The 14,510-nt window shown below is 42.3% G+C and overlaps 1 protein-coding gene and 1 non-coding gene across 6 annotated transcripts in view; one reads left to right on the top strand and one right to left on the bottom strand.

Annotated features, from left to right (window-relative positions):
- LOC126470158 (protein O-linked-mannose beta-1,2-N-acetylglucosaminyltransferase 1-like) overlaps window positions 1-14,510 on the top strand; it is a 2,280,325-nt gene that overhangs the window by 188,264 nt on the left and 2,077,551 nt on the right. The gene's annotated exons all lie outside the window — the stretch shown is intronic.
- Window positions 4,424-4,498, bottom strand: Trnas-cga (transfer RNA serine (anticodon CGA)). The gene has a single exon. It is a non-coding gene; the product is annotated as a tRNA-Ser (tRNA).

The following is a 14,510-nucleotide window of genomic DNA, read 5'->3' as shown; positions in this document are numbered from 1 at the left end:
TTGGACCTACTGATAACAAACAGACCCGAACTTTTCGACTCTGTATGTGCAGAACAGGGAATCAGTGATCATAAGGCCGTTGCAGCATCCCTGAATATGGAAGTTAATAGGAATATAAAAAAAGGGAGGAAGGTTTATCTGTTTAGCAAGAGTAATAGAAGGCAGATTTCAGACTACCTAACAGATCAAAACGAAAATTTCTGTTCCGACACTGACAATGTTGGGTGTTTATGGAAAAAGTTCAAGGTAATCGTAAAATGCGTTTTAGACAGGTACGTGCCGAGTAAAACTGTGAGGGACGGGAAAAACGCACCGTGGTACAACAACAAAGTTAGGAAACTACTGCGAAAGCAAAGAGAGCTTCACTCTAGGTTTAAACGCAGCCAAAACCTCTCAGACAAACAGAAGCTAAACGATGTCAAAGTTAGCGTAAGGAGGGCTACGCGTGAAGCGTTCAGTGAATTCGAAAGTAAAATTCTATGTACCGACTTGACAGAAAATCCTAGGAAGTTCTGGTCTTACGTTAAATCAGTAAGTGGCTCGAAACAGCATATCCAGACACTCTGGGATGATGAAGGCATTGAAACAGAGGATGACACGCGTAAAGCTGAAATACTAAACACCTTTTTCCAAAGCTGTTTCACAGAGGAAGACCGCACTGCAATTCCTTCTCTAAATCCTCGCACAAACGAAAAAATGGCTGACATCGAAATAAGTGTCCAAGGAATAGAAAAGCAACTGGAATCACTCAATAGAGGAAAGTCCACTGGACCTGACGCGATACCATTCTATTCTACACAGAGTACGCGAAAGAACTTGCCCCCCTTCTAACAGCCGTGTACCGCAAGTCTCTAGAGGAACGGAAGGTTCCAAATGATTGGAAAAGAGCACAGGTAGTCCCAGTCTTCAAGAAGGGTCGTCGAGCAGATGCGCAAAACCATAGACCTATCTGTTGTAGAATTTTAGAACATGTTTTTTGCTCGAGTATCATGTCGTTTTTGGAAACCCAAAATCTACTATGTAGGAATCAACATGGATTCCGGAAACAGCGATCGTGAGAGACCCAACTCGCTTTATTTGTTCATGAGACCCAGAAAATGTTAGATACAGGCTCCCAGGTAGATGCTATTTTCCTTGACTTCCGGAAGGCGTTCGATACAGTTCCGCACTGTCGCCTGATAAACAAAGTAAGAGCCTACGGAATATCAGACCAGTTGTGTGGCTGGATTGAAGAGTTTTTAGCAAACAGAACACAGCATGTTGTAGAGACGTCTACAGACGTTAAAGTAACCTCTGGCGTGCCTGAGGGGAGTGTTATGGGACCATTGCTTTTCACAATATATATAATTGACCTAGTAGATGGTGTCGGAAGTCCCATGCGGCTTTTCGCAGATGATGCTGTAGTATACAGAGAAGTTGCAGCATTAGAAAATTGTAGCGAAATGCAGGAAGATCTGCAGCGGATAGGCACTTGGTGCAGGGAGTGGCAACTGACCCTTAACATAGACAAATGTAATGTATTGCGAATACATAGAAAGAAGGATCCTTTATTGTATGATTATATGATAGCGGAACAAACACTGGTAGCAGTTACTTCTGTAAAATATCTGGGAGTATGCGTGCTTAACGATTTGAAGTGGAATGATCATATAAAATTAATTGTTGGTAAGGCGGGTACCAGGTTGAGATTCATTGGGAGAGTCCTTAGAAAATGTAGTCCATCAACAAAGGAGGTGGCTTACAAAACACTCGTTCGACCTATACTTGAGTATTGCTCATCAGTGTGGGATCCGTACCAGATCGGTTTGACGGAGGAGATAGAGAAGATCCAAAGAAGAGCGGCGCGTTTCGTCACAGGGTTATTTGGTAACCGTGATAGCGTTACGGAGATGTTTAAGAAACTCAAGTGGCAGACTGCAAGATAGGCGCTCTGCATCGCGGTGTAGCTTGCTCGCCAGGTTTCGAGAGGGTGCGTTTCTGGATGAGGTATCGAATATATTGCTTCCCCCTACTTATACCTCCCGAGGAGATCACGAATGTAAAATTAGATTGATTAGAGCGCGCACGGAGGCTTTCAGACAGTCGTTCTTCCCGCGAACCATACGCGACTGGAACAGGAAAGGGAGGTAATGACAGTGGCACGTAAAGTGCCCTCCTCCACACACCTTGGGTGGCTTGCGGAGTATAAATGTAGATGTAGATGTCGTCCAATAAGTAAATTTCCCTATTTTATTTCCCTGCAAACTGTCCCCGTGACATATGAGAGCTGGCTAATTTGACTGGTAACTGTTGACAACGTTGACTCCGGCATACGATGCATACTGCAGTTCTCGTTCGTACGCTGGCAGTGTATGGTTGTGAGATGCGCTCTGTCATTCGTTTTTTTTTTCTTCACAGCAAAACAACTATCCGCTATCGATATCCATAGGAAGTTAACTTCTTGTCTTTCGGGAAGGATGTATGAGCATCCAAATGGGGAGACAAAACCTCAGCATGCTGTGGAGTACACCGACCTGGTGTATTCTTTGCCTATGCTACAGTTCCTCCTCTAATCTGGGTAGCTCGGAGTCAGTAATTTATTGACATAACTTTCATTATTTTACATCATAATACAATGAAAAATTACGTAATTGTACTGTCGCAATAAATTATGCCAAGGTTCCAGAACAGGCACTGAGCAATTTAGGGTTGTAAATGTTCACGTAAAGTTAGTTGTAAAATGAATTCTCGCCAGAAATTGTTATGGAATGTTAGTTGTTAGAAAGTACTGTCCCAATGTTTTGAAAATTCCATCACAGTAGATCACAAAACAACTAACCGTTTCCATGTCCAATGCCAGGTGTTTATCCTCGAACAATCTCAGTTTAAAGCGTGGAAATCATCATGGAATACGATAATACTATTCAGGAGCACTCCATTGTTTTTACCTTTCAGTACAAACATCTGCTCTACAGCACAGATCTTGCAGCCAGTGAAATTTGTCTGGTATCAAACAATTTGGTGATTTAGATTGTATCAAGCGAGCACACATTTCAAGCAACGACTTCTGTTCTGTTAGTAGCCCAAACTCTTCTCTAATTCTCATTTACGCTCTAGCCACACCATACTCCCCCCCCCCCCCCAATATCTCTCTCTCTCTCTCTCTCTCTCTCTCTCTCTCTCTCTCTCTCTCTATCAATCTATCTATCTCTCTATCTCTATTAGTTAATTATTAAGTAAAGTACGTTGGAAGAGAATGTATGGTTTCTTAAAATTCACAAATTTAGTGGTTTATAATATCGAAATGAAGTAACATATTCGAAACGTTTGAGACATCTGTGAATTACATACTCTGTTCTATGTCTATATTCGCTTTTTAGTGCAGTTAAAAACATTTAATTTGTGTTCCACCTCCATAAGTCACGCAAGATGTCTCTGATCAAATGTGGTAGCAATGATTCAAATCATAGATGTTGTTGCCGGCCGTGGTGGCCGAGCGGTTCTAGGCGCTTCAGTCCGGAACCGTGTGACTGCTACGGTCGCGGGTTCGAATCCTGCCCCGGGCATGGATGTGTGTGATATCCTTAGGCTAGTTAGGTTTAAGTAGTTCTAATTTCTGGGGGACTGATGAGCTCAGATGTTAAGTCCCATAGTGCTCAGAGCCGTTTGAACCACAGATGTTGTTGATAGGATATTTTGGTCTTCCACAAAACACTATAGAAAAACAGCGATCTAGTAGGCCAAGAATTTGGCCCGCATCTGCCAAACCAACAGTTTCGATATATCCTGTCCAGGACATGTGCTACATCTGGAACAACACTGGGAAACACTGTTCTTTGACAATCAGTTAATTGTGCTAAAGCATAATAAATCAACATGCAAAAATAATTGATAGGAAAGATGAGTTTTGCTATTGGGTCGGAAGGGGGGGGGGGGGGGGGGGAGCGGCAAAATAACCGATAATGGTCGAAGTAGAGAGGATAAAAAATGTAGAGTGGCTATGGGAAGGAAAGCGTTTCTGAAGAAGAGGAGGAGGAGGAGGAGATTAGTGTTTAACGTCCCGTCGACAACGAGGTCATTAGAGACGGAGCGCAAGCTCGGGTGAGGGAAGGATGGGGAAGGAAATCGGCCGTGCCCTTTCAAAGGCACCATCCCGGCATTTGCCTGAAGCGATTTAGGGAAATCACGGAAAACCTAAATCAGGATGGCCGGAGACGGGATTGAACCGTCGTCGTCCCGAATGCGAGTCCAGTGTGCTAACCACTGCGCCACCTCGCTCGGTTCTGGAGAAGAGAAATTGTTGACACTGAGTATAGATTTAAGTCTCAGGAAATTTTTTCTGAAAGTATTTGTATGGGGTGTAATCATGTATGGAAGTGAATCATAGAACGATAAATAGTTTAGGCAAGAAGAGAATAGAAACTTCCTGGCAGATTAAAACTGTTTGCTCGACCGAGACTCGAACTCGGGACCTTTGCCTTTCGCGGGCAAGTGCTCTACCAACTGAGCTACCGAAGCACGACTCACGCCCGGTACTCACAGCTTTCTTCTGCCAGTACCTCGTCTCCTACATTCCAAACTTTACAGAAGCTTCTGTAAAGTTTGGAAGGTAGGAGACGAGGTACTGGCAGAAGTAAAGCTGTGAGTACCGGGCGTGAGTCGTGCTTCGGTAGCTCAGTTGGTAGAGCACTTGCCCGCGAAAGGCAAAGGTCCCGAGTTAGAGTCTCGGTCGGGCACACAGTTTTAATCTGCCAGGAAGTTTCATATCAGCACACACTCCGCTGCAGAGTGAAAATCTCATTCAAGAGAATAGAAGCTTTCGAAATGTGGTGCTACAGAACAATGCTGAAGATTGGATGGGTACATCACGTAACTAATGAGAGAGTACTGAGAAGAGGAATTTGTGGCACAACTTGACTAGAAGAAGGGGTCGATTGGTAGGACACATTCTGAGGCATCAAGGGATCACCAATTTATTATTGGAGGGAAGCGTTGAGGGCAAAAATCGTAGAGGGAGGCCAAGAGATGAATACACTTAACAGATTCAGAAGGATGTAGATTGCAGTAGTTACTCAGAGATGAAGAAGCTTGCTCAGGGTAGACTAGCATAGAGCGCTGAATCAAACCCGTCTCTGGACTGAAAACGACGACAACAACAGGAAAAAGTTTTCAAGAAATAATTGAGATTAACTTTGTAACAACATCACACATTGAGGAAGGAAGATTAGGGTTTCACTTTCTATCAACGATGATTGCATTAGAGAGGGAGTGCGAACTCGAAGTCGGATAGGCTGGGGAAAAAAATCGGCTGTCCACTTCCCAAAAAAAAAAAAAAAATAAAATAAAATAAAAGCCACGGAAAATTTAAATCAGGATGTTTGGGAGCGGATTTGAACCACCATTCTCCATAATCCGTGTTAACTTTCTTGCTGCTGCGACACTTCGCACGATTCGCCGTCTGATATGGTCTGGATAAAACTGCCTTTTTCTTTAACGGTAACACACAGGAGTTTTCATGCCTTGATCCAGTATATTTGTAAATTATCTTCTGAATGATTCTACACATTCACTTCTGTTTTCTGAACAGTATGAACTCTCTGTGAGGATTAGCAAGGGAAGAAATGGAAGCCTAAAATTGCATCGCCGCTGTAGTGAAATTAAGACGCACTATTCAGTGGGAGGATTCGACTCGTTATGAAGGATGAGAGATTAATGAATGCTTATAAGCGCTTAAGAGTTATATATATCTCCTTACATAATTCCTATATAGTCACCGTCTCACTGTAAACAACTCTGATACAGTACAAAAATTTTCCCGGAAACCTCAATGTATAACACATGTCTGAATTTCTGATAGTCCGTCTTTGTTTTCAGGTGGTAAACTCCTTGAACACTTGTGACGTGAACCAGTTAATGAGATATGACGGAGATGTGCTAGTTTCTAGCTTCAATATAAGGACTAACAAATGTTGAATATAATTTCTCATCGGGAATCCAGCGTCGTATAGACTGTGCTGTAAAATTGTACGTCACGCCTAAGCGCGAAGGGGAAAAATTCCTGACCTTGATATTCAACGTCGTCGTTTTTTGACTTAGTCTTCAGGAAATTTTCTCAAAAGCTCTGACCTTAATTATGGTGTAATCCCATGTGACATTCCAGTCTCAGCGAGATCATGTGTGCAAATCCAATACCTGCTGCCGCTCCTGCAGGAGCTGAAAAACTGGGTGGCCTTGCTTAGAGTTTAACGATGCTTCGCTTTTGGCTCTGGGCCTCTTTGTTTCTCACAACTGATCGCGGATTCTGAAGCTCTATAAGGAAGAACAATTACGTCGTCGGCAGATCAGTAGTAGTTTTCCCAACTAACCAACGTTCTTAAACTCAGTATCTAGCTAGTCGGTTCTTGAAGCGGAAATGGTGTTCATACGCTTCGACGCAATGAAAAATTATTTGTATTCTTCCAGAATCAGAATAAGTTGTTTTTGAACTTTACTTTGACTCTAAAATCTATCTGGTCAAAACCTGCCGCTAGTCAAGAGAGCACGTTGCGCAGTGTGAGCGACGAAGAACAAAGCAAATTGTCAGGGGTACAACGGTTATCAGGGTACGCAAAAAAAAAAAAAAAAAACAAAATTCAATGTACACCAGAACACTTAAGTTTTGTTGCATCTGTTGGCCTAGTGATTTTTATTTAAGAAAGTAACAGGTATTAATTAGAGAAATGTATGAAAATATCAATAGAGCCACGGGATTGAATCCAGACCATTGATGATACACTGAAGCGCCAAAGAACTGATATATACATGCGTATCCAAATACAGAGATATGGAAACAGGCGGAATATGGCGCCGCGGTCGGCAACGCCTATATATGACAACAAGTGTCTGTCGCAGTTGTTACATCAGTTACTGCTGCTACAATGACAGGTTATCAAGATTTAAGTGAGTTTGAACGTGGTGATATAGGCGGCGTGCGAGCGATGGGACTCAGCACCTCCGAGGTAGCGATGAAGTGGCGACTTTCCCGTACGACCATTTCACGAGCGTACCGTGAATATCAGGAATCCACTAAAACATCAAATCTCCGACATCGCTGCTACCGGAAAAAGATCCTGCAACAACGAGACTAACGACGACTGAAGAGAATCGTTCAACGTGACAGAAGTGCAACCTCTCCGCAAATTGCTGCTGCAGATTTCAATGCAGGGCCATCAGCAACTGCCAACGTGCGAACCATTCAACGAAACATCATCGATATGGGCCTTCGGAGCCGAAGGCCCACTTGTGTACCCTTGATGACTGCACTACGCAAAACTTTAGGCCTCACCTGGGCCCGTTAACACCGACATTGGACTGTTGATGATTGGAAACATGTTGCCTGGTCGGGCGAATCTCGTTTCAAATTGTATCAAGCGGGTGGACGTGTACGGGTATGGAGACAACCTACATGTCAGCAGGGGACTGTTTAAGCTGGTAGAGACTCTTTAAGGTTTGGGGCGTGTGTTGTGGGAGTCATATGAGGCCCCTAATGGGTCTAGGTACGACTTTGACATGTGACACGTACGTAAGCATCCTCTCTGATCATCTGGAATCATTCATGTCCATTGTGCATTCCGACGGACATTGGCATCCCAGCAGGACAAAGTGACACCCCACACGTCCATAACTGCTACAAATTGGCTCCAGGAACACTCTTCTGAGTTTTAACACTTCCGCTGGCCACCAAACTCTCCAGGCATCAACATTACTGAGCATATCTCGGATGCCTTGCAACATGCTGTTCAGAAGAGATCTTAATCCTCTCGTACTCTTACGGATATATGGACAGCCCTGCAGCATTCATGGTGTCAGTTCCCTCCAGCACTACTTCAGACATTAGTCGAGTGCATGCCACGTCGCGTTCGGCACTTCTGTGTGCTCGCGGGGGCCCTTCATGATGTTAGGCAGGTGCACCAGTTTCTTTGACTCTACAATATATTTTTAATTAATAAATCGGAGAATATTTGGTAGAATAAGTACGCGGTTTTAGTAATTATAAAGCAATTGTGAACATTATGTCTACACAAATGAAGAATCTCGAAGAGAGGTTATTATTTAATGCTACATATTCATTTAAAACTTTAGCAACCGGAACACCAGATAAGATGGGTAAAACTGGGCGTGTATCCACCAACAGAACCGGTCTGCCAATCGCCTTAAGTAATATTAAAAAAATGGTAAACCTATAGCTGGAGATCTGAGTGCAGTTGTAGAAGCGTGATGTCTACTTCTGTGTCCCCGCAAACTTTTGATCAGATAGTGTACATCAGTATTGGATGTGACCATCCCTCGCCTTCAGGGCGGCTTGAACTCTGCTTGGGATATTTTCAGTGAGATGTACGAATATATGTGGAGAAACGGTAGCCCATTATTCCGAAACCAGAGTAGGTAGAAACGTTGGTCTACGCTGTCTGGAGCGAAGTCGATGCTGATTCATCCCACGTGTGTTTCATTGGGTTCAGATCGGAACTCTGAGCAGGCCACTCCATTTCAGGAATGCATTGTAATGCTGATACAAACAATTAATGTCTCCGAAATATTCCTCTACTGCACGCAGTGCACAATGCTGTAAAATGTGTTCATACCATTTATTACACGCTATAAGGCGACCACACCCGAACCACGACAAACACCCCCATACCGTAACTCCACCTCATCAGTTCTTCACGGTTGTCACTACCCGTGATGGCAGGTAAACTTCTCCAGGCAGTCGCCAAACCAAAATCCTCCCATCGGATTACCACGGGGTATAGCATTGATTCATCACTACAAATTACTCGTTTCCTGCATTGCACTGTGCTGTAGCTTCGCTCTTCACACCACACCAAGCGTCGCTTAACATTCAGTACAGAAATGTGTAACCTATGAACAGCTGCTCGGCCATTGTATTCCATTCTTTCCAACACTGTACGGAGATGTGCTAACTGCACTCCTAGTAGCACTTTGGAATTCATGGATGAGTCTTACGCTGATTTCATGCGAATTTCTAAAACCAACCTGCGCAGTGTTCTACGGTTCCTGTCCGTCAATACATGAAGTCTGCCTGGTGCTCGTTTAACTGTGATTGTTTCTTCACGTTTCCACTTCACAATCACATTACCAACAGTCAACTTTAAAGAAGTTGAAATTTCCGTAATGGCTTTGTTACTTAGGTGACATCGAATGACAAGGCCACGTTCGAAGTCACTGAGCTCTCCTGATCGGTTCATTCTGCTGTTACTGGTTCTTTACTGTCAGGACAATACTTTTCGATTCCTTTTATAACTTCGTGCCCTCTGATGGTGAGTTCCGCATTACGTAGGGGTGTCTATATAGCTTTGGTCAGATAGCGTAGTTCATGCGCTCACTGCATTGTTTGGAATTCAAAGAAACAATTCATTAGCAGCGGTTGACTCAGAAATTACTACACTCTGTTTTCCGCCAGATGAAGTTGAAATATTTTGAAGTGCTTCATTAGACTAAGTAAGAGATTAAGTAAGAAAGATATTGAATGGTGAGTATAGAAAGCCACAGGATAGCTCCGACTTTCAGACGTGTAAAGAGTTAGAGATTTTGTTGTACATAGTCATCAGTCGTTAAGGGAATGAAGCTGCAGCCCCATTTGGCTCCTATCGCAGGAGAGAGGCGGCTACTCCTGGGATGGTGTCGCGTCGCAAACCTGTCCCCGCAGGTTCTGCGTAACGGGATGGGGCTGCTGACCGGCCCCGGACCTAGTAACCCACTGCCAGCCCCGCCGTCACACTTCCAGCCCACCTGTCTAGGATATCGCCTTCTTAGGTTTAGTCCTCCGCCTTCCTTGACTATTTTACAGCCCAGTAACCTAGGGCGCATTAAGTGACGCAATGCGGTGGTAAGAGAGGCAGAGTTTTCAAGTCAATAGTCAAGTAATAATCCACATTTAGATGAGGTAGAAGCTGTGTGCAGGTGGCAGGAGTAAAAGGTCTCATTATTCGATCTAATTGTCATTTCAAATTTCTCGGATCCTCTTTATGTCTGCATATATTCAGGAAAGCGCGGTAGGAATACAACACAAAGAGGATAGGCACTGAACTGTTAGGGTCGGAATTGACTAGTTGCTAGTTCACGTGAGCCAGCAGTCACTAACTGCTCCTCCGTGACGTGTGTCTGTGTAATGTGTCTCGTGGCTGCCGCTCTTTTTTGTCGTTGTAGAAAGTAATAAATAGTCACTGAGATTATGATGACTATTGTTTGTTGTACTGTTAGTTGGTGTCATCAGTTTTTAACTTTTAACACGGAGAAAAGATGTATACGAGTCAATTGTATATGCACACATATTTTTAACACTTCAGAAGAGGAAAGGGTACAAAGAAGGTAATGCTGTCAGTTACCTAGTATTACAACAACGGGGATAAAACTATGCCACAAAGGGCCAGTATGCCTTTACTCACTATTATCATGACCTATGTTCGCTATGCTAGATAAATGAAGTTAAGTAAACTAAGCCATCAATCAACAACTCGAGGGACTTTAATAACACACTGCTATACTGGGTGCGGTGATATTGAGAAAGGTTATGGCTAATAATATCAAGACGTATAGTTTAATGCAGAATCTGGACCACAATGCTGAATATCAGCTAAAATTTTTGTGCCGACAGAAAACTGAAACCACAGTTTTTGTCATAAAATGATAGATGTCGACTGCAAACAAGTTATCTACAGTCGACTAATAAGTGGATAGTAACATATTTATGATTTAATGCACTACATCTTCCTAAATATTGAAATGTGCGTCTCCACTGAAATAATTTTTGCAGTTAATGACTTATTGGGCCCCTTTCGATACATATCAGTCACAACATGTCTTTCTGATTGTAGACGCGCGCTCGGAGCTGAAGCATGTGTATGTGGTACAAAACGTGTTCCTCACTGCATTAATACGGAGTTGAACGTAATAACAGTATTATCAACAGCTTTAAATGCTATCTTGATGTTATATCTGCAAAAAATGTAATCGATATTATCAGACACTACGTCTCTACACGCCATATTGACCTGTAATTTATTTTGCTTCTCTTTTCTTCACCAAGTTTCTTACCATAACTTTAAGGAAATATTTCGCCTCTGTAATTTAGCAGTGGATGCGCCTATTACAATAGGTTAGTTAAAGATACAGTACTCGCTAACTATAGGAAGGTTTTCAGAGGCGTTGCCACTATTATATTGAAGCAGTTGAAACAATATAAACTTAGGTGGTTTAGCACCACCACCGAAAACAGCATTCGAATGACTAGACCGGAATTTTGTCCTGGATTTTTCGGATTGTTATTCCAATGTATTACTAAACACCATTTAACAACTTCAATTATTAGTTTATGTTTTGTAAACTTTTATTCAGTTTCTATTGCACTGCACCTAGGTTAATAACATTTATCAGAAATCTACTTTTTTACTTCTCGTTGGTGTATGCTCGCATTTCATCAGGCTGTGGCGAATTACCAGCTTCTAGTACAGTTTATCTGACGAATCAGACTATCAGATTCATTTCTGAAACCTGCTGTGATGAAAATCACGTAATTTTGGATATTTTCTGTGTGCGTTTTTCTTTTATCAATCTTTTGAGTGGCGTGATACTCCCCGCCACGTATTCTTCTCCCGTGACATCCTCTTCATAGCACCCTACGTCCTCTATTATTTGATGGATGTATTCCTGTGTCTGGCTTTCTGTTTTCTAACCTCTAGTACCATGGAAGGTATTCCCTGATGCCTTAACACATGTCATGTCACCCGGTCCTGTCTTATTCTCAGTGTTCTCTGTATGTTGCTTTCTTCGCCGATTCTGCGAAGAACTTCCTCATTTCTTATCAGTCCACAAATTTTCAACATTCTTCTGTAGCACCACATCTCAAATTAGTCGATTCTCTCTGTTTCGGTTTTTCTGGGTCCATGATTCGCTATCTTGCAGTGCTATGCTCTATAAATTTTTTCCTCAAATTGGGGGTACGTTTGATAGTAGTAGGCTTCTATTGGCCAGGAATGCTCACTTTGCCTGTGCTATTCTGGTTTTTATGTCATCTTTACTTGGTCCCTCAAGGGTTACTTTGCTCCCAAGGTAGCACAATTCCTTAACTACGTTTACTTCGTGATCACCAATTTTGATGTTAATCTTCTCGCTATTCTCAGTTCTGCTACTTCTCATTACTTTTGTCCTTTTCAGATTTACTCTCAGTCCATATACTTTACTCGTTAGATTATTCATCCTCTTCAAAAGATCCTGTAATTCTTCTTCACTTTGAGTGAGGATAGCATTGTGATCAGCTAACCTTATCGTCGATGTCCTTTCACCCTCATTTTTAATCCCACTCTTGAACCTTTCTTTTATTTCCGTCATTGCTTCTTCAATGTACAGATTGAGCAGTAAGGGGAACACTACACCATTGCCTTACAACCTTTTTAATCCGAGTACTCCATTAATGGCCTTCTAGTGTTTTCGTTCCCTCTTGGTACTTGCATATATTGTGCATCACCCGTGTTTCCTTCTAGCTTACTCCTATTTTTCTACGAAATTCCAGCATGTTTCACCACCTTACATAGTCAAACGCTTTTTTTAAGTCCACAGGTCCTGCGAGAGTGTTTTAATTTTCTTTCAGTCTTGCATCCATTATCAGCATTTTAGGTTGTGCTATAGTTTTTGATTTTATCTAGCTTGCTATCCTCTGAATTGTGTGGATGATATTTTTCCCGAAGGTCTGATCGTACGTCACCTGTCTCATAGATTCTTCACACCGACTGGAATAGTCACTTTGTTCCCACTTTCACCGATGATTTTAAAATTCCTATGGAATCTTATTCACCCTTTCAGCCTTACTGGATCTCAAGTCTTTCAGAGCTCTTTTAAATTCGGACTGTAACTCTAAATCCCCTATGTCTTCCTTATCGTCTCCTATTTCTTCATCTGTCAAGTCATCAGTGAAGTCTTCCCCCTCATAGAGGCCTTCAGTGTACTCTTTCCACCTATCCGCCCTCTCCTCTGCGTTTAACACTGGAATTACGATTGAATTCTTAAATGTTACCACTCTTGCTTTTGATTTCACCGTAACTTGTTATATGACTTTCCTATACGTTGAGTCAGTTCTTCCGACGATGATTTCTTTTTCGATTTCTTCACATTTGTCGTGTAAACATTCCGCATTGTCTGCCATGAACTTCATGCTTATTTCATTCCTAAGTGATTTGTATTGGATTCCTGTCTTTCCCTGAACAATATTTGTATTTCCGTCTTCTATTTATTTAAGTATATCTTCTGTTACCAATGGTCTAGAATACATTTCTTTATTTCCCTCTATGAGCACAAACTTGTTTTAAAAACATGTCCTAATATAATGGAGCCATAATGACATCGTCGAAAGATAAACACAGATCTGGAGATAGTCATTGCTGGCCAGAACCTTTAGTCTGAAGACCTAATAATTTTGTGATCATAGAGGGAAATAAAGAAATTTATTCTGCGCTTTCTGGATCACTGTTCCATTCACGACCATGTCGCAGCTTGCGAGACCCATGGTCTCTCTGTATTAATTCTCCATGCACGGAAGTTTGACTGTCCAACATATGTGACTGCCCTTGTTAGAGATGTCCCCTCCTTTTCAACTGAACTGCCCACTGTGTAAATGCTTATAGCATTATCTACATCCTTAGCGAACTTCAAACGAGTCTCATCATTCCTGAGTACTTTAGTATACCACTTCTTTCCACACTGATTTTCCGTGCGATTCTCTTAAACTTCAGTCTGCTCTTCGTCCTTATAAAATTGTGATCCTGGTTATGCCTTACAGCCCAATATTTGATTTCGGAATCTATGTGTGACTATAACGTAATCTAGCTGGAATCTTCCAATGTCCCGATTCTTTTCCGAGTACACCTCCTTGTGTTGTGATTCTCAAACAGAGTACTCGCTATTACCATCTGAAATTTATTGCAGAGCTCAGTCTTCTCCTCTCCCATTCCTATGCCACGCCAATATTCTCCCGTAACACTTTCTTTTGTTCCTCCCCCTACAATCATATTCCAGTTCCCCACGATTACTAGATTTTCATATCCCTTTCCATACTGAAGTACCCGTCAACATTCTGATATCCTTTCTCTGTCTCTTGACCATCTGCTTCCGACGTCGGCATGTATACCTTAGCTATATTTGTCGGCATTGGTTTGCTACCAAATCTGGTGAGAACAACCCTGTCGCTGAACTCTGCACAGTAGCTCGCTCTCTGCCCTACTGTCTTTTGCATAACGTATCCTACTCCCGTTATACCATTTTCTGCTGCTGTTGATATTACCCTGTATTCACCTGACCCACACTGTTTGATTAGTGTATGATTAAAAGTACGCTTCTGCGTCCCCCTCATCTCCCCAATCTTCATATTAATTTCTCTGTTTTTACAGAGAAATCTTCTGTGTCGTGTACCGCGCATAGTGCTAAAAGAGTTTACTTGCTCATCAGCCGCAAGAGCTTTCTGGACGACTATAATAAATTTT

Source organism: Schistocerca serialis, chromosome 3 (genome assembly GCF_023864345.2).
Source record: "Schistocerca serialis cubense isolate TAMUIC-IGC-003099 chromosome 3, iqSchSeri2.2, whole genome shotgun sequence".
NCBI lineage: Eukaryota > Metazoa > Arthropoda > Insecta > Orthoptera > Acrididae > Schistocerca > Schistocerca serialis.
Note: the sequence above shows the minus strand (reverse complement) of the source record. Positions and strands in the feature narration are given on the sequence as shown.